Source organism: Arvicola amphibius, chromosome 5 (genome assembly GCF_903992535.2).
Source record: "Arvicola amphibius chromosome 5, mArvAmp1.2, whole genome shotgun sequence".
Lineage (NCBI taxonomy): Eukaryota > Metazoa > Chordata > Mammalia > Rodentia > Cricetidae > Arvicola > Arvicola amphibius.
Window position 1 is genome coordinate 73,234,273 of NC_052051.1, and position 21,005 is coordinate 73,255,277.

The 21,005-nt window shown below is 44.0% G+C and overlaps 1 pseudogene; it reads left to right on the forward strand.

The window, feature by feature from the left end:
• The first annotated feature begins 4,236 nt into the window (after positions 1–4,236).
• Positions 4,237–4,659, forward strand: LOC119815266 (annotated as a pseudogene).
• Positions 4,660–21,005: the final 16,346 nt, after the last annotated feature.

A 21,005-nucleotide genomic window follows, 5' to 3' on the forward strand; every position in this document is an offset into this window, starting at 1 on the left:
ACTCAGCTTTGATTACAAAAGACAGTAAATCTATTTTCAGCACTGGTTCTGATTTGGGTTACAAATACTGGATGTCCAGTCTTCTAAAGTCTCCAGTGGTCTACTGTATCTCTCTCGCAGTTTGATTTTGCATCAGTCTCCGGAGTGTTTACCCTAATGTGGTCTCTTCCCCATGTTTGACAGGCTTCTCACTACCCTTTTTCTCACACCCATTATTCCTTTTCTCCACTAAATTAAGGTTAGAGTTTATGTTGTTGAAAATATTTTGTAAACTTAAAAAGTCTTCTAAATTGTTAATTTGTAGATATTAATGTCTGATTTTAAATTTAGAATATGTATTTTTTCCTGCCAAAGAAAGTGGGAGCCATTAAATTGGTTTGGGAGAAGCAGCTTTTATGATTAGAAGACTTACCCATATATATTAAGTATTAAATTTCAACAATTACAGTGTGGCTGGCCCTGCACCTCACCAGGAAGAGGGGAGTCCCAACAGAGGCCTGGGCTGACCAACTCAGCTACCACGTAGGCCCAGATCCAGGGCCTTGAGTTGGCCCACCCCAACATCTACCCCATCCATGAGCAGCTGGAACACATGTATGGGCCAGTCCTGGGTAACCATAGCCACAGGATCTCCATGACTCGGGGCAACAGCATTATGTCTGAGAGGAGTCTCGGTGAGGGTCCAGTATTGATGGTGGAGCAGAGCGCAGGGCCCTTGAGCCAGACCAATGACTCATAACAATGAGCATTTGGAAGCAAAGCTCCCTGGGCAGCAGGTTCCAGTGCCACTGTGACTAACAAATGCATGATGGAGAGACGGGAAGGAAGGAGGAGCCGAGTGGTACAAGTACGGAAGACCTTGAGATGTAACAGGTATGAAGAAGGTTGTTGCCCAGCGGGGTCAGCGAGGTTTTTATTTTCTTTTTGGCAAGGGTTGAGGGCAGATATGAAAGGATTGGGAAATGAGAGGGATTGGGATGCGTGATGTGAAACTAACAAAGAATCAATAAAAAATTATGTTTAAAAAGAAAATTTCAGGAACTAAGGAAGAGCAGGCAATGCTCTTAATTGCTGAGCCATCTCAATTCCCGGCAACCACATGGTGGCTCATAACCATCTGTAGTGAGGTCTGGTGCCCTCTTCTGGTCTTCAGACAGAGTATAGTATACATATACATAATAAGTAAATAAGTAAATATTTTTTTAAAAAAATTTAAAAAAAATAAAATTTCAGCCAGGCAGGGGTGGTGCACGCCTTTAATCCCAGCACTTGGGGAGCAGAGGCAGGCAGATCTCTGTGAGTTCGAGGCCAACCTGGTCTATAAAGCAAGTTCCAAGAAGCTAGGGTTGTTACACAGAAACCCTGCCTCAAAAAACCAAAAAAAAGAGTTTATTGGGAGCTAATAATTTATGACTATCATGGCGGAAGCAAGGCAGCAGAGAGGAAGGCATGGTGCTGAAGCTGTAACTGAGCAGAGGCAGGGAAACGGGGAGAGAACTAGGAATGTCATGGGCTTTTGAAACTCCAATACCCACTCCCAGTGTCCCACCTCTATCAAGGCCACATCTTCTAATCCTTCAACTCACTGGGGACCAAGCATTCAAATATATCCAAATATATGACCCATTTCATTCAGACTACCACACCTATGTTTGCTTTTAGTCATAGGAAGTGTGACTATAAATATGTAAACACTCATTGTTATCTAGGGGGAATGAATTTCAGGACCCCTCAGGATATGTGCATGTGGGTATGTCTGCTCATATGAGCGACGGTGCCCTCAGAGGCCAGAAGAGGGGTGCTAGATCCCTTGGAGCTGGAGTGATAGTGAGCTGCCTGACACAGGTGCTTGGAGCAAACTCTGGTCCTCTGGGGGAGCATTGAGTGCTCTTCACTTCTGAGCCGTCTCTCCAGTCCTGTAATAGCATTTGGCATAGCCTATGGACCTCCTGTTTATAGTATTGATATTCTTTAGATGACCTTCTATTGTCTTAGATGGCTTACAATACCTAATTCAATATAAAAACTATGTGAACAGTTCCACTGTATAGCTTATAGAGTAATGAACATAGGCTCAGTACAAAAGCAACCGTCACAAACCTGTTTACTCTTACCTTGTAAAACTGAACACACGAGCCCATCACTGAGAAGGCCTGACTATTCTCTGTATAGGCAAACTGTCCTTCACTGTGGGACTGTGGGCAATAATCCAGCTCTGTATTCTGTATCTAATGCTTCAGTGAAGGTCTTCAGACACAAGCATTTTCACACATGTCTGAGCAGGACTTTCAGTTAAAAGTTGAGAAGAGAGGTACAAGGTCAGAGGGCACGATTTCCTAAGGCTAATACATACTGCCAAATCACCTCAGGAAGGTTGCTCCTTCTTTATTGGCAATTCTTCTGAAGGGCTTCCACCTTGTGTCAGCCCTCAGGCCAGTGGAGACATTTCCCATAGGACATTCCTCAGCTGTGTCAATGTAATCAGATCTGCTGTGAGATATCTGTCAGCAGCCTCCTTGGACACATCGAGAACCATCTGTCAATGACAACTCCAATATAGTTTGAGACATGGCTCATGCAGATGCCAAAAGCCACATTTACAACGGAATTAGGTTTTTCAATCAGTTAGGTTGCAAAATCGAACTGTGTTAATGACATGTGGCATTCTTGGTGCAATATCCAGGGACTCAAGTAGGAACACATCCTTGTGCAGTTAAGGTCAGATTGCAAGACAGGACAGGTGGATTTCCTTTCATGCGGATTTGATGACATCTCCTCCTATCCCAACCACAGTGCAAACAGCAGTGAGACTCACGTGCCAAGTCTTAGCTCTAGAAAAGACTGGGGGAAAAACACAGCACTTAAATTCAGGGCTAATGACCTGACCAGATGGAGTGGTATAGTCTGACCACCACATACATTACTGGTACCCTGCAGTGGGTGTGAACTCTATACCACCAAACCATCTTCAACCCATCAAATGAATCTGACTACTTATACACACCCAGGATGTGGAAAGGCTATTTGAGAAGGCTCAAAAAATTAAAAGTCACAGTATGGCTATAAGTTCTGAACTGACTCTTTTTTTAAATTATTTATTTATTTTTATGTTGTTCACATTGGTGTTTTGCCTGCATGTATGTCTTTGTGAGTGTATCAGATCTTGGAGTTACAGGCAGTTGTGAGCTGCCATGTGGGTGCTGAGAACTAAACCCAGCTCCTCTGGAAGAACAGTCAGTGCTCTTAACTGCTAAGCTATCTCTCCGGCCCCCCTGAAATGACTCTTAAGTATAGACTTTTAAAAGCCTGTAAAGCTAATTTGTTTTTGGAGATAAGGAGTATTCTAAATGTCAGTGATTGCTCAGTTTTAACCCCTTTCCAGATTCTCTCTGGCCATTCTCCCCACCTAAAGAATCAAGGAGCTCAAATTAGCCTTTAACTTCCAAGAAACTAGGGACATATTTCAAGAGTTCCAATAGCTAAGGCTGTCTTTGCCTTCAAATCAAAGAAGTGCTTATAGGTCCTGCGGTGGTTGAAAAAGAGTGACCCCTATAGGCTCATGTATTCTAATGCTGAGTCATCAGAGTGGCACTACATGAGAAGGTGGTGTAGGAGGGTCATGTTACAAGAAGGATTAGGAGGTGTGGCCTTGTTGGTGTAGGTGTGGTCTTGTCAGAAGAAGTGTGTTACTGAGGGTGGGATCAAATGTTTCAAAAGCCCAAGCCAGGCCCAACATCAATCTCTCTTCCTGCTGCCTGCGGATCTGGATGTAGAACTCTCACCAACTTTTCCAGCACCATGTCAGCCTTCATGCTGCCATGCTCCCCAACATGATGATAACAGAATAAACCTCTGAAACTATAAGCAAACCCCAGTCAAATGTTTTCTCTTATAAGAGGTGCTGTAGCCATGTGAGGTGGTATCTCCTCACAGCAATAGAACAGTGACCAAGATGGGTTCTCTGTGCTCTCTCCCACTGGCTAGCTGAATCACTCTGACATGTAACCAACCACATAAATCTCCGGCTATGCAAGCAGTTCTTAGCTTGCTGGGCCAGACCATCTTCAAAGCCAGGATAGACAGAAACTTTAACAAACATAAAACAGAAATCAAGGGTTCTCTCTACTTTCTCACCAAAACACACTGGAAGAGCAAGCCTGTGCCAAACTGCTTCTGACTAGGATGCTCTCGGTAAGGATGGGTTGCTTCTAGCTGAAAGCATTATAAGAATGTATAATGCCCAGTCCGAGCCACAGAGGCCAGAAAGGCTACCATCATCAGACAGAAATCAACAAGAAGATTTATAAGATTGGTCAAGGCTACCTTATCAAGGATGGCAAGCTGATCAAGAACAATGCATCTACTGACTGACCTTTCTGACAAAAGCATCAACCCACTGGGTGGCTTTGTCCATATGGTAAGGTAGCCAATGACTTCATCATGCTCAAAGGCTGTGTGATGGGAACCAAGAAGCGAGCGCTCACTCTCCACAAGTCCTTGCTGGTACAGACCAAATGATGGGCTCTGGAGAAGATTGACCTGAAATTCATTGACACCACCTATAAGTTTGGCCACTGTCATTTCCAGACTATGGAGGAGAAGAAAGTATTCATGGGACCACTCAAGAAAGACCACATTGCCAAGGAAGAAGGTGCTTAGTGCCAGACTTTGATTAACTGGTGTGGTCTCAATAAAAACTTTTCCAGTGGGGGAAGAAAAAGAATGTATGTCTCCCACAGATGGCCTCTTTGAGATGAGAAGAATAGCCAATCACATGGTAAATACCCTAGACAAAGGTGGCAAAATGCTCCTCTTTCCTTCCTCATTATCTTGTTGCTACAACAGAGTGTCCTGAACAAAAGCAGTATAAAGAGGAAAGGGGTGGTTTGGCTTTCAGTTTGAAGGTACAAAATGGTACCCATACATTTGGGGCTAACCCACATGGCCAGCCACACACTTCCAGTCTGGGTGCTTGTATGCCCACTTGGGGTTAGGAGGAAAGTAACTGAGCGGAGCTGAAGCCTGTTTGTCACATTGCACCCACAGTTAAGAAGCAGAAAACAAGAATGTCAGTGTTCAGGTTGCAGCCCAAGATCCAAGCCCAGAGAAGGATGCCACCCACCTTAAAAGACTGATCTTCCTATTTCAATCTGCCTAAACAAGAGAATCCCTCACAGACCAGACCAGAGGCTAACCTTATCCAGATAATCCTTCATAGGCATGCCAAGAACCTTGTTTCCATGGTGATTCTAGAGCCTATCAAGTTTGATGGAGGAGTGTCTATGTGTTACTTTCATTGATTAATTAAAAAACCTGCCTTGGCCCTTTAAGAGGACAGAAAATTAGGTAGGCAGAGTAGACAGAACAGAATTGTGGGAGAAAGGAAGCAGAGTTGGGGAGATGCTTCAGGCAGTTGCCATAGTGAGTCGCCATGCCTCTCCTCTCCGAGATGGATGCAGGTTAAGATCTCTCCTGGTAAGCAACCACCTCGTGGTGCTACACGGATTACTAAATATGGGTTAATTAGCCAATAAGAGGCTGAAACTAATGGGCCAGGCAGTTTTTAAAAAGAATACAGTTTCCGTGTAATTATTTTGGGTAAAGCTAGCCGGGTGGTGGGACAGAGCCTGCCGCTCCATCTACACAAGTTGATAACGATTATTAATATCACACTGATATGTATTAAAGACCACACATCAGAACCGAACTAAACAATAATAAAAACCCTGATTCAATAAATGCTAGCCAGGGCTACAAGCACATGGCTCTGAAAAGCCAGGCTGGTCATTCATCCTTGAGAACTGGTTTTGAAGAGTGAGAGATAAGAGGACCAGGTCCACTCTCACTGAATTTGTGCTATGGTTATGGCTCCCCTGGCAGTATCTGCTGGCAGACAGGTCAGGTGTCTTCATGCACCACACCTCAGCTAAAATTATGGTGTCATTGAGATGATATGGTGTGCATTTGAAAAGCATAGTCGCTACAGCCAGCGGTGGGTGACTGTTATCGAAGAATCAACCTGTATTTGTGTCCCCCATAAGGCAGTCCCAGCCAACAGGTAAAGAGTAAACTGGACCGATTAGCCTCCCCCATCAAAATGCCAGTTTTAGATGGGAGGGAACGGAAAAGCTAATGGCTTTAAAAGCAGGTGCTGAAGTTCTGCTCTTTCTTGATAAACGGAAAGGATTGAACAAACTCAGGTGAGGATGACCTGCCTCGCTGATGGGGTTCTGCTCTTACTTTTGGAGATTTTCCTCAGTTTTCCCTGGTGGGAAATTGCTTTTCCCCATGTGAAATGGTGGAAATCCAACCCAAGTCAGTGCTCTGAGAAAATGTGTTGCGCCATGGAACTGGGTGTCTTGGAATATGATCTAGAGGTTGAAACCTGTCCCCAGTGTCCACCGTCTGTCTTGTCCCCTTCAGGGCTCAACTGTCTCCTCTTGTCACTGTTTCCTGTTAGGTTAGAGTAGCGCTAACCTCTGACCTCCAAAGTCTATCAGGTGAGCATAAGTCTCCCTCCCAGAACCCCCATGAATGTGTCCTTACTCCTCGACTGGCTCAGCTTGTCACATAATTATCATGAGTCAGCCATTAGATCCCATGGGGTTGCAATGCTGTGGATGATATGCAATACTCCTGAGCCAAGAGTGTGATTCAGCTAGAATCAGCTGACTGAGGAAGAGAAGCAGTTGGTGAAATCATTAAAAGAAGGGAGATTGGATTCTGGGTAGTCAACAACAATGGGGATCCAGCAGAGTGCACGTTTCCCAGCCCTGATTCAAAACACTAAAATTCAAAATTAAGACTTTTTGGGTACCAGCATGAAATCACATGTATGATGGTTCAATGTATATTTTTGTTTTGTGTATATAATTTTAAAATAATTGCAAAAAATTGCCCTCAGACTATGTGTATAAGGTATATATGAAAATAAATGAGTTTCATGTTCATTCTTGGATTCCATCTCCAAAATACCTCAGAGATGCCCAAATCTGAAAGCCAGAGCATTTGTGGTCCCAATATTGGATAAGGGTGACTCTACCCCTACCACTAACTTCCAGGTCCAGAAAGTTCTTCTGTGTTACCTTGAGAGATAGTTCAGCAGGCAGTCTGATCCAACACAGGCTGTACACTCCACCATAATAAATGGAAATGGAATAATAAAGGAAAAAGAAAGAGGTAAGAATAAGCCTGGCGAGGGAATGAACTCAGGGTGCTGATCTCCGAGGAAGGGAAACGATTGAGAACTAGAGAGCTGGGGAGATGATGCCATCACCAGTAAGTGCTTGGTGTGGCCAGCATCAGTGCCTGAGTTCAAACCCCAGAGAACCCACGAGCAAAGCCAGGTGCAGTGTCCCATGTTTGTAATCCTAATGCTGGGGTATGTGTGGAGATGGGTGGATCCCTGGGCTCACCGCTCGGGCAGCCTAGCCCAGTCAGGGAAAAGGGAGAGACAGTCTCAAAGAGCAAGATAAAGCATGGTCAAGAAAGACATGGGAGGTTGAGCATGATTAGGAAGGCATAGGAGGCTGAGTGCTGGCATCTCTGCTCCAACCCACATGTGCATGCATACCTGTAGACACGACTCACAGACAGACAGACACACACACAGAGGGTTGGAATGAGTACTGTTATCATTTCCCCTCACAGAGCAGTCTGCCAACACAGGAATCAGATCTGGAGTCTCGGTACAGAACTCGCTTTCAAACAAGACTCCTTGTTCATGCAGATGCTTCCTCCATGATCCCCAGGCTGCATTTCTCCCTCTGTTCTAGGGGTGAACACACAGATCTCCTGTGACACTCCTTGGAAGCTAGAGAGGGAATGAAGCAAAAGTGGTGGTCAGAACATCCATTGTTCTCCTGGGTCAAATAACCAAGCCCTTGTTAATCTGCTGCCAGCCCATTGGCTGCAAATTGTAAACAGGAAACCTGAGGAATGCATTCATCCTTTGTTAGTTATTGTCTGTGGGAAGCTGTGGGATGTTTGCTCACAGCCTGTACCCAGGATTACATCCTCGTGGAGAAATGAGCAGAGACACCCTGGGGAGAAAGTATAACTCTCCCAAGGAAGAGTGCAGAAAAGAGGCTCTCAGATGAGCCACGTTCAATAGGTGACAAATAGTCACCAATGCAACCAAAGTCTGATTATTGTTACTCATTCTGGAGTCAAATCCAAGACCAGGCCCACTTCAGCAAGACCTCCTAAGACAGCATGCACTTGAGGGCTAAACATTAGGACCCAAACTGCTCTGACACCCACTTGCTTGGGACTTGGGGAAGTCATTGAATTTTCTCTGCCTCTCTTTCCTCTTCTGTACCATAAGGATAATAATAGTAGCCCCCCCACTTAGTTATTATTTAGATTATGTAATGTACTAGAGCAATGACTGATACATGGTAAGTGTATGTGCTAACCGCCATTGCTATTACCAAAGAATGATTCCTCCACAGGGCAGGCAAAGACCGATCAAAGTGTCTTATTAAGTCTGAATTGTTTTCAGGTTCTGAACCCAATCATTATATTGGTTATCCATCTAAACCCTTCAACCACACCTAGCGCCTTGCCTGGATCTGTCTGTCAACAAGAGGATTAACTCCTACATCATTTCTGAGGTGGCCCACAGTTGTAGTCTCTATGTAGACTAGAAGATTCTGACAGCCAGAGACAATGGTCAGCCTGCAGCAGGGCTTCCTAAACCTTAGTTCTCCTTCCATTAAGTTGCAAACCGCTCGAGTCTGAAGACTTCGTAGTCTCTGCTCTTTTCTGTGTCTCTGTCTAGACCTGGGATGCAGAGATTTTTTTTGCTGAGTGCACACATGGATAAAAAGGTCAAATCATCCTTAGCTGAAACTACAGAGAGAACTCCAGCCTCACAGTCCTGCCTGGCCCTCCATGGAGATCCACAGGGCGTGCTTGGACATGAATCCTTTCCCGAGTCTCCACTCTGGAACTCCTGGAAGGCAGGCATCCCTACTTGCATGGCTGTGAAAACAAAGCACAGTCTAAATCAGCTTGGTGGAGAAGAAACTAAAGATTTCTTTAAATAACAAATAAGACAGAAGCTGGAGATGATGGTTCAGCAGTTAAGAGCACTTGTTGTTCTTTCAGGGAGCTGAAGTTGGGTTTCTAGGACCATCATCCTGTGACTCACAAGTGCCTACAGCTCCAGTTCCAGGGGCTCTGATGCCCTCCTCTGGCCTCTGAGGGAACCTGGAAATACACACACACACACACACACACACACACACACACTCACACACACACACACTCACACACACTCACACACACACACACACACGCACACGCACACGCACACACACACTCACCATATGATTTTATATGCTGAGCATGGTGGCGAACACTTTTAATCCCAGCCCTTGAGAGGCAGAGGCAGGTGGATCTCTGTGAGTTCAGGTCAGCCTGGTCTACAGAGTGAGTTCCAGGACAGTGAGGGCTGTCACATAGAGAAACCCTGTCTTGAAAAACCAAAAATAAACATTAGTTTTTAATGACACAGGCAGTTTACTAAATGAAACATTTAGAATATGGATGGTCTTTGAAGTGGACCAAATAAGCTGCTCACATTGAATGAAACTGAGATATTATCTGGACCCACGTGAGCCTGTGGGATCTGCAGTGTTCGTGGCCCCTGAGCTACCGCACAAGTTTGTGAGCCGTGGCTGACTGATGTGTAACAATGCAAACGCTTATTTTTGATAGACATGTGCTATCATTGTCTACTGTTGTCTAGCAAGCTACTACAAATTTAGCATCTTGATAGAATGTAAATGTATTACCTTGTATTTTTTGTGGGTCAGGGCACCTGGGTATGTATTAACCGGATATTTCTTCTCAATGTTAGTTGGAGGTAAAGGGCTGCCCCTCCCTGCTGTCTTGTCTGGGTCTGAGGTTCTGAGGCAAGCAAGCATCCTGAGACTCCACTTGGCCTGGGTTGTACACACCTCTTTTCGAATAATGCACTTAGCAACCTGATGGTCAATTGTGACCCCCCCACTGCATGGACCTATGGCTACACCCCACTCTGAACAATGGAGTGTCTCCTACCTTTGAAACCATCAAACACGTCCCTCTTATTAATAGTTTTTATTCAAATATATTTCAGGACATCACCGGGTACAGAAGGTGGGGGCTGACTCCACCTAGACTGATTTGGGGTACATGCTCAGCAAGGCAAACCTTGAGAAAACTTTTAGGGGAGACCCCTGTTCCTATGCATAATTGGGCATGCACATGATTAAAATAAGGTGCATCATGGGGAGGGATGTTACCAGTGACCAAAGGCTTACATAATAAACCTAGCAATGAAACTATGTGTCATGTCCTCTTGAATCCTTAACATGAAACCCCAAACAATACTGGGACCCCTGAACACCGCCACTCACATGTTCCCCTGTCATGCATGATAATACATTTGTTAATCTGCACTGCAGCTTTGATTGTTGTGGTCTTGCTACTTTGCCATTGGTGTGTACCTAGAACCTGGAAACACCCAGCCTAGACTTCAACTACCGTTAACACTTCCTTGTCCAAGTTCACAGTCATGGGTAGACCACACATTGTAGCTGTCGGATTGAGGCCCCTCCTTTCTTGCTGGTTGTTGGTTGTGGGTTGCTCTAGCCTTGGCTTGTATTCCCCTCCATGCCCCCTCCAATCTTCTTTTTTAATTGTGTATGTGTGGATGGAGTTACATGAGTGTATGAGTGTAGATACCCATGTCATCCAGAAGAGGGTGTCAGATCCCCTGGAGGTTACAGGCAGTTGTGAGTCACCTGAAGTGGGCCCTGGGAACGGAACTTCTGATCCTCTGCAAGAGCAGCCTTGGAGCCATTTCTTTGGTTCCCCTCCCCCTCCACATTTAACAAGCTCTTCCTCAGATGCCAGTGGCAGCTTTTCTAGTCTAAATCTCTCTTTAAAGGTTTGCTTGGTTAGCTCGGACCTGTTTGAGATAAGCTCTCTTTTGATTACTCTGTCCCAAAGATTTAATTAGAGCAGTTAAATCCCTTCACCCGTGTCCTCTGCTGTCACCTCATCACGACAATGAGATCCATTGTCTCCATAGTGGGGACCTATCCCAGGGAAGGGACTCTGGAAGAAAAATCGGCATTACAGTTAATCCCCCCGCCCCCACTCTCCTCTGAAAGATTTTGCATCCATTAGAAAAAGCTGATGTCCATGTTCTTGATTGCTCTCAGGATTCACCTTGAACCTTCAGAACATTTGGCTGGTTTGTTCACTAAGCTAAGTTAAATAAACTCTTGACATTTTGTACATTTTGCATTTTTTATGAGTTATAATTTTACTTTTTAAAAAATACCATCCTTTAGCATTAACTTTTATATGAATATTTATCTCATAACTTACAGACAGTGGATCTATGGCTTACTTTTTGATGTGCACAGCTAAGGGCTTTCCCCGTAAATTGCTCCAAAGAAGAATTTTGTTTGTAGCTCTAGAGCCCTTATGCTTTTTGCTGCTTGGAAGTGATGAAGATACTGGCTTTTATTGATTGGTCTCTTCTTTGGCAGCTTTATGCTGACACCCAGGAACACAAATACTATAGTCTCCTGTTTAAAGGGCCTTAAACAATGGCTCTGCCTCACCATCCCTAGATTAATTTCCTTTGTTACAAGTAAAAGGCATTAAAGGTTCCTGCTCACATTTTCTCTTAGAATGCTGGCATTGCAGGGGTTTGTAAGTGGACCGGGCATGGGGTTTTTGTTCTCTCCATATTCTAAATAATGCCCTGGGGATGGGGATGCTAACAGGGCCTATGTAGAAACAAATGTCAATAAAATTAGATGATGTTAACCTGTGCTGACATAGTGCCTGGCACACTCTGTTCTTTAGTCAATGTTTCTGTCTCCTTCCCAGCCACAGAGTGAAGCAGGAAGGAAAAGGGGGCATTGATGGGGTTCAGTGGATCTCAGCCTCTCTTCTCAGTCGAGTTCTTTGAAGGCAGGGCTAGGTTTGTACAGTGACGACAACTCTGTGTAGCCCACTCATGATCACTTGCCTAAGCAAAGGAAAATCTTGCTCCTTCCAGAGAAGCAAATGAAAGCTTAATACCAGTTAAATAATACATAATAGTAAGATCGTAATCCTGTCTTCTCCCAGTCGGATAACTTCGCAATGTGTAAACGCTTATGGGGCATACAAAATCAAAGGACATAAACTACTCTAAAGGGCAAAAAATGAATCTGATCAGAGAGCCCGCCTGCAGCACATGGACCACAGAAATGTCTTACTATACACACGCACACACACACACACACACACACACACACACACACACACCTTTTCTCTTAGGAGCCAGGCTAACAGACTGAACAACACCCTTTCCTGTCCAAGTCTAGAGGTGTGCTTCTGATCCTTAGACCTGTTCCTGTTCCCCCACTTCACCTCCCACCCTGTTCCACGCCTCCTTCTCGGATTTCCTCCTGCACTCTGCCTGGGAAAAGTACAGGCTGCGGCTTCACAGCTTCTCCTCCAAAGCCATTAGCAAATATTGAGCATGTTTCTGCAAGGTGCGCCCAGAGGAGACAAAAACCTACAGGTCTGTCTCTGTTTCTCATTACTACCTGTAAAGAATAAGACAACAAACTGATGTAGAAAAGGTGTTAGGAGGGACTGGCGTGGGAGTTGCACGGGGAGAGGCAGGGAGTTGCAAACTCTTAAAGACGATCAAGTGGAAGTATGCAATCCTTCCACATTGCTTCCGAATCCTTCCCGGTCATCTGCAGCCAGCGCTATTGATTATAATTGGGTAATTTATTTGCTAGTGTTTCTGCTAATGGATATTTTAGGACCATCTTCTGTTGTTAGTGTATCTAGCACCCATTGATCAGATCATTGGCTTATGGGTTATCTACTTTGCTGCTAAATGATTCTCTATGATTGCTTTCTTCATTACATGTTCTGATTCCAGGAGTAGCTTCTATCGCATCCCATTACACTAATGGAAATTATTGACATGGAAATTGCCAGGCGCTGAGCTCAGGAATTCCAAGACACACAATCACACTGCCTTTCTTCAAGATGTAGATGTTCCTGAATAATAAGTAGTAAATATTGACATGTTGGCGAAATTAGTTAATTGATGTAAATCAAAGAGAAAGAACCAGAAACATCTTCTGAAAGGAAACAAAATATTTTTGTGTAACTATGTCTACTTTGGTAGAAATGAATACAGTGAGCTTGGTGGTTAGCAATTTCCATTAAATACTGCTCAGAAGCTTTAGTTTAACACAAGGGATTATTATTATTATTATTATTATTATTCTGCAAAGAGCTGGGTAGCAGGTGGAAAAGGTAGCCCCAGGCTAGCTCCAATCTGTTAATCTGTTATGTCACCCATTGTAAGTCATTAGCTACCTGTGGCAATTGAAGATTTAAAGCATTGCTAGTCCAAATGGAAAGAATGTATGGTTATTATCAGTGCACATCACGTTTGGGAGACCTGGTAGAAAAAAATGCATATGTCTCAATGTTTTTTATTGATTCCATGTTGAAACAAAACTTTGACTAATCAATAGTTAAATACATTATTGAAATTATTTCTCTCTTTTTTTTAACCTCAATGTGGATGGCTAGAAAAACTTAAATTACACATGGAATTCATATGCGAGTTCCATACTATTGCATATATTTCACATTGTGTTTCTATAATATTAGCATTGACTCAAATCCTTAGTGCATAGTGTCTAACGTCATTATCTACAGACAACTAGCCTATTGTTAATGAGAGCAACTAGCCACATGTGGCACATACGTTTAAATATAAATTATTTAAAGTTACATGCAAGGGGCTGTAGAGATGACTTGGTGGCTAAGATTATGTAGTGCTCTCGCAGTGGGCCTGGTTCCCAGTACCCATGTCAGATGCATCACAACCACTTGTAAGTTCATCTCCAGGGTATTCAGCATCATTTTCTGGACTCTAGGGGAACCTACACTCATACCTGCACATGGTTACATATATGTACACATCAGTAAAAGAGAACATTAAATACAACAGAAAATTTAGTTCCTCAGCCACACTAGTTACATTTCAAGTGATATAGTTTGTAGGTTACTGTTTGAAAAATCTAATATTTAAAATACCCCGAAACCTAAATCAAATGAAAAGTTCTACACTTGACCTCCTATGATGTGTCATAATCAACAACACGGGAGCACTAAAATGATTGTTACAATCCATGCCTATGTGGAGGTGTATGGAGTACATGGATGAATTTTATGTTCAAGCTTCTTCCATTCTCAATATATCCCAGTATAGCTATGAAAATATTCCAATATATGAAAACTCATTCCAAACACTTCTGGGCCCCAGCACTGTGGATATTTATCCTGCAGTAATATGTGGGCAGTAGCAGCTACCAGCCCCTACAAGAGGGACAACAGCACAATACCCTGGGATGTTCTACTCAGAGGTGCCAGCTGTGCACATCACTAGGAGGCAATAAGACTCATGACAACTGCCTTTGTCCCTGATGAAATGGCCTGAGACTAAAGTCAATCAAAGGTAAAACTGTGCAGGCTGTGTCACGTGACAAGTGGAGCTCGATATTCAGCTGGGTTTTTGTCCTTGGAAACTGTAAACTCAAAGTGCTGCTGAGAATGAATAGAGGAGATGAAAATTAGAGAGTCAGACATGAATCTAACCTACATGGGAAGTAGAAAGAGACAAGATCTCCTGAGTAAACTGGGAGTAGGGCAGAGAGGGGAGAGGAAGGGAGGGGGGCAGAGAAAAATATATAGCTCAATAAAAGCAATTTTAAAAAAGAAAGAGAAAACAAACAACAAAAAGTTAAGCAATGGGCAAGTAAAATAAACAAAAATAAATGTAAGCCAAAGGTTGCTGTGTGATAATGCTCTTATATCCTGTAAAGATTTTTCACTTGTATTGGTTTAATAAAATGCTGATTGGCCAATAGCCAGGGCAGGAAGTATAAGTGGGAAGACCAGAATAAGAGAATTCTGGGAAGAGGAAAGGCTCGGTCTGCAGTCACCAGACAGACGCAGAGGAAACAAGATGAGAATGCCTCACTGAGTAAGGTACCAAGCCATGTGACTAACATAGATAAGAATTGTTGATTAATTAAAGTTGTAAGAACTAGTTAATAATAAGCCTGAGCTAATAGACCAAACAGTTTATAATTTAAAAAAAGAATATAGTGTAGGAAATTACCTTTTGGAACTTGGTGTGTGTGTGTGTGTGTGTGAGAGAGAGAGAGAGAGAGAGAGAGAGAGAGAGAGAGAGAGAGAGAGAGAGAGAGAAGAGCATTTCTGCTCAGCATGGATGAGGTGCTGGCTCCAATCTGACCCATTCAAAGCCAAGGACTTCCATGTCTGCTCCAGTCATCCAGTGGGATGCTAAGACACCTGCAGAACAATGAGTCAAAAGTATTCTTCCATTTTGTTTTGTGGTCCTGGGGATCAAATCCAAAGCCTTGTGAATGTAAGGCAAGTGCTCTTCCACTGAGCTATAGCTCCAGCTCTTTGCTTCTTTTTGGTCGGGGCAGGGGGAGTGGGAGGCTAAGAGGAAGAGTATGATCTCTTTCTCCCAGAGCCACAGAGGACCCAACTGTTGCTGGGAAAATGTGGGAAAGTGGTAGGCAAAGAAATAAGACCCTGGTGTTCTTCGTTTCTTTTACAAGCACACTAGTTTTAAGGTGTGTGTGTGTGTGTGTGTGTCCACATGTGTGTTAGGAAGAGTTAGGAAGAGCCCTCACCAAAGACCTGTGTGATACTATATCATCATTTTTCAGAGAAATAAACAAAGGCATGAACTGGAGCTAGACATCGCTCAAGTTTACTAGCAGATGAATAGTTTATTTGAGAGAGAAGCTTAGTCCTGATTTTCTTACAGTAGCTCTCCAGAGGAACTGGGCTAGAGCCAGAGGGATTCCCTGCCCTGCCGTCAACTGGGGTGTAAAGGGTCACTACTGTAGACTGCCATCAACTGGGGGATAACAGGGTCACTACTATAGACTGCCGTCAACTGGGGGATAAAGGGGTTAATACTGCAGGTTGCTATCAACTTGGATATAACTGGGTTAATACTGCAGGCTGCTTCCCAGACCAAGGGATTTAGCCTGAGGGAGTCTCCAGGGACTGCCCACAAAGGCTAAGAATATTCGCTTTATCTCTGACACTTGGCAGGCTCCATTCAGGTTCCAGCTTCATTTGTGAAGCTGTGGGCATCCCGTGGGCATCCTGGCTCTAAACTGTTTGCTCTCTGCCAGCTTAGCTCACATGGCATTTGGGGTAGTTTCCATCCTTTTTTTTTATTTAAGATTTTATTGCGAAGAATATAAAATGTGAATGTTTTCATAAATGCTTAAGCATCTTTAGGGGAGCTAATTTATAGGATTTAAATGTTCCTTCCTGGCAGTTTAAGGCCAAGTTCTTCCGTGATGGTGGGGGGATGAAGTTGAGAAACAGGAACTGCTTGCTTTCATTGTTCATACTCAACCATAAAAAATTAAACAGCCTCAAAAGTGCAAGCCAGGGAGAATGCTTGCCGGATGTGCATCTGAACAAGAGTGGTGGCACCAGAGAGATAATTTCTTTTCCGCGTGTCCCCTCCTGCTCCCTTCCACCCGGGGCCTGGCGGAGCAAACTTGGACCTTAGAGGTGACTCAGCCGGGCCTGTCAGTGCCAGGCACAATACCAACCTTTTTAAGCCACTTTTACCACAGTTTCCCGCCCAACCCTTCCCTTGGGACTGCACCTCTGGGATGGTGTGGCCCCGTGTGAAGAGCGTGCGTTGAGCAATGTTTTGGTTGTGTAAGAGCCTAGTTGCCCTTCTGGCACACTCTCCCAGGGAGCTTCATGAAGCCGAAGTGCAAGGAAAGGTTCCCATGCTATAGGTGGTTTTGAGCTACTTTTTGTTTCTATTTTCAACCTCCACCCTTGTTTTACAATCTTCTTCTTTATCTTCTCCAAATGATGCCGCAGCCCAGCCAGAATCCCTCCCTCTTCTTGGTTCTCAGACTGAGCCAAGTGTGTATAAATGAGGTAGTATTTAGTACCACAGAGGTTCATTTCCTCTCTTCACCTGTGGCACCAGATGCTCCAGAGCCTCCTCTGTGCTTTGGTGCTCAGCGGGAATCATTCATAACCAGAAGATTCTAAATCCCTCTGGATGTCCTGACCCAGTTTTTCCTTTTTCTTTTCAATTGTACACATTTGACACCACCCTACCCTTCAGATCAACAGATTAGAAATTGTGTAACGGCAGAACGAGCAGAGCAGAACGAGCAGAGCCACCAGCGTCTGAATAGATGATCACGCTGTGCCTCGCCTCCGTTTACTCTCACCTTCGCCCTGAGAAAACTGAGGCTCAGACGAAGGCAGGAGTTTGCCCAAGGCACATCCCTCATGAGTAGCATGCAGATAGGCACATGTGTTTCACAGTCCTCTGGTGGGAAAAGAGCGACCTTGCTATCTCACAAATGGGCACACTCAGAAAGAGAAAGCAATGCAAGAAATTCAGCAAGACTCTTCCTCCTCCTCCTCCTCTTCCTCCTCCTCTTCCTCCTTCTCTCCCTCCTCCTCCTCCTCCTTCTCCCCCTTCCCCTTCCTCTTCTTCTTCAAAACAGGTATTCCAGAAACCAAACCGGGCTAGCAACACACTCAACAAAAACATCCTCTGATTTTTATCCCTGGTAAGTTAGGACTATGTCTTATTCCAGCGGTGAGAGCTTGACTTTACAATCTGATGATACCAGAGAATTGGCATAAAGTTCCCGCAAATGGGGAAGGTCAGGAAATATAGCCCTTGTCAGGCTGACTATCTTTGATAGGGAGAAAAAATATTTCTCCTACTCATGGAGCAGAAATGCAGCTTTACAGAAGGAAGATATCAGCCAACCAGAGACAAGAACACAAGGTAAGTTAAGGTATAACATGAAACAACATGTCTGAAAAACCCCAGTATCCATCCAAGGATGAGGCAGGATGCACTGCAATAACAAGGTTCTGAAGGACAAGTGTCTTTGCATAGTAAAGGTCTGTCTCCCACTCATGACGAATCTAGTGTGCAAGCCCAAGCCAGATGGAGTGCCCCGAGCCACACAAAGCAGAATAAGGCAGAGAAAGAAAGAAACCTCCAGGCTGTACTTGCTCCTAAGTGTTCAAGGCTCTTTCAGCTCTTCGTGTTACTAAGCCCTGAACTGTGTGTGTCCCCCAGACTCATACTGAAGCCCTTACCTCCAAAGTGATAGTAGAGATGAGACCTTAGAGAAGAGCTCAGAGTCCAAGAAAATCATGAGTGTCCCGCTCTGATGTAGTGATGTATAGAAGAGTCAGCAGAGAATCTTCTTGCTCAAATCTGTTCTCTGAAGACTCAACCAAAAGGCGGCCATCTACAAACCAGGAGAGCTCTCACCTGGAGCCGACTGGTCAGCACTTTGATCATGGACTTCTCAGCCTCCAGAAAAGCAAACAAAGAAAGTTCTGTAGTGTTTTGTTATGGTGGCTAGAAGCAGGCTCACACTCACTTTTCCCCAGCAGTGCTATCTAGACATCATGAGCCAGAGAAACCATTCCACTGTCCTGGCACGTGGAATTCATGAGCCTGCTGTAATGGGTGCTTGCTTGAGAAACCACTGATAACCTAGACCATCTGCCACAGAGTCTTGGCCAGGCAACATTATCTGGCATGGTGATACCTTCAGGAGGTAGCACATGATAAGTCTAGATCAGCACTAGTGTGGCCTCAAAGGGGATGGTGAGACCAGACACCGTTCTTTCTCTGCTTTGCTCCCTGTAATGACATGGGCAGATTTGCTTCTCTGCTAGTTTACTATTGACTAGAACTAAGACTGGGAGGCATCGTAGCTCCTTTCTCTGTGTTAGTCAGTGATTTCAGGCATTTCTCCGTGAATGGAGGCTAATACACACAGGGTAACAGAGTGTGACTTTTCGCAGAGATTTACTGAACACGTATTAGGAGCTAGGTACCTTTCTGGCATCTCTCAGAGAACAGAGAAGATAATGACTTCTGCCTTCATAGTGCTTATGTTCTACAGGGATCAAAACAAAACTGCTGTCTCACGGCCGGTGAGATGGATCCATGGCTAAAAGTGCTGGCTGTGCAAGCCCGATGGCCTGAGTTCAATCCCCAGAGCTTACAGGAAAAGCACAATGTGAGCTCCTCTAGTGAGACTGGAAAACAGAGACAGGAGAATCACCTAGAAGCTTGCAGTCTAATTAGCCTGGAGTACACAGCATGGCAAAAACAAAAGAGACCCTGTCTTATCAAGGAGAGCCAGACAGTGGTGGCGCGTGCCTTTAATCCCAGCACTAAGGAGGCAGAGGTACGTGGATCTCTGTGAGTTCAAAGTCAGCCCGGTCTATGGAGCAAGTCCCAGGACATCCAGGGCTACATAGAGAAACCATTTCTCAAAAAACAAAAACAAAACCAACCAACCAAACAAACAAAAATCCAACTCCCTGACTTTTCACAATCACTATGCCTTGAGCAGACCAACATTCATACACAGAAATACACAGACTGGTAAAAAAAAAAAAAAAGTAATTTTTAAAAGGTTATTTAAGGTTTCTGCTTTAGGTTGTATTTAGGAATATATATTGCATACATATACATATATGCATGTAACAACAATTAATGGAAAAAGGGGACTTGATTTTGAAAGAGAACGAGGCGAGGTTATGGGAAGACTTGGAGGGAGGAAAAGGAAGAGAGAAATGATGTAATTACAATCTCAAAAATAAAAGAACAAATGTTAAAAATGTTTAAAATGATTTCAAGGATGTTTCCTGGTTATAAAAATATTTGACTATTCAATAAAATTTGAGAATTATAACAAGCGCTTAAACCAGGAAAACCATAGAAAATAATAACCGTCGTGCAGAAATGACACATGGCTGCTATAACTGTGGTATAGTGTCACAGTCTCTCGCCTGATTTCCTTCATTTAGGGTTGCCACTCACATTTTCTCTTAGCCCTAATGTGATTTTTAATAGCTTCATATTGCTTCAGTCTGTAGCAATATCAGTTTCTTTTCTTTTCTGTTCTTTTTCCCCTTTCTGTGTTTTGAGATTGGGTTTCTTTGTGTGGCCTTGGCTGTCCTGGAACTCTCTCTTTAGACGAGGTTGGCCTCGATCTCAAAGAGATTCACCTGCCTCTGCTGGGATTAAAGGCGTGCACCACCACCACCGGGCTTCGATATCAGTTTCTTAAGCATTCTGGAGATGTCTTACATCTCAGTTGACTCGATTTGTCCTGTGATGAGCACTGTCTTGAGGAACAGCTTTGCACACAGGTCCTCAATTGCATCTCTGATTAGAGCCTTGTGATAGAATCAGAGGCGTGTGACCCCCGCCCCGTTCACAGGGTCTGCATATGCTCAAGTTTGAGATAAATATTACCAGATTGCTTCCCAGAACACCAGCACTGATTCACATCTTCTCCTATGCTCTATGAGATGTTTTCTTGAGGTATTCAACATGAGAGTACATCTAAGTGTCGCCAACGTGCATATTGAAGAAGGTACTTCATCCTGAGGTTGGTTCACTGCCTTGCTTGGTTAGTAATGATCAGGATCTGCTTAAACCTGAGTAATCCAATCCTGGCTTGGAAGAAAGTGTTCTAACAAAATGTGTCACAGCCGTACACCTCAGTTCTCCTTCCTGTCTAATGGTGGCATTTATTCTGGTTGCTTGGACTGCTGAGAGGGTTACATGCATTCAGGTTGATGACCACTTGCTATTCAGCTCTTCACCTGTCATGGGATAGATGGTAGCCATGGTTACAGGTGTGACTTTCCAAATGCATCCGCATATGAGCAGCACCGGCCTTTAGAAAGAACTCATTTATCTCCAACAATTTCATAACATGTATATAATATGCTTTGGTCAAAATCACCCCATTACCCTCTCTTGTGTCCTTCCACTCGCTCTGGAATACTTCTTCCCAACATGACCCCCTCCTGGTTTGGTTTTGTTTTGTTTT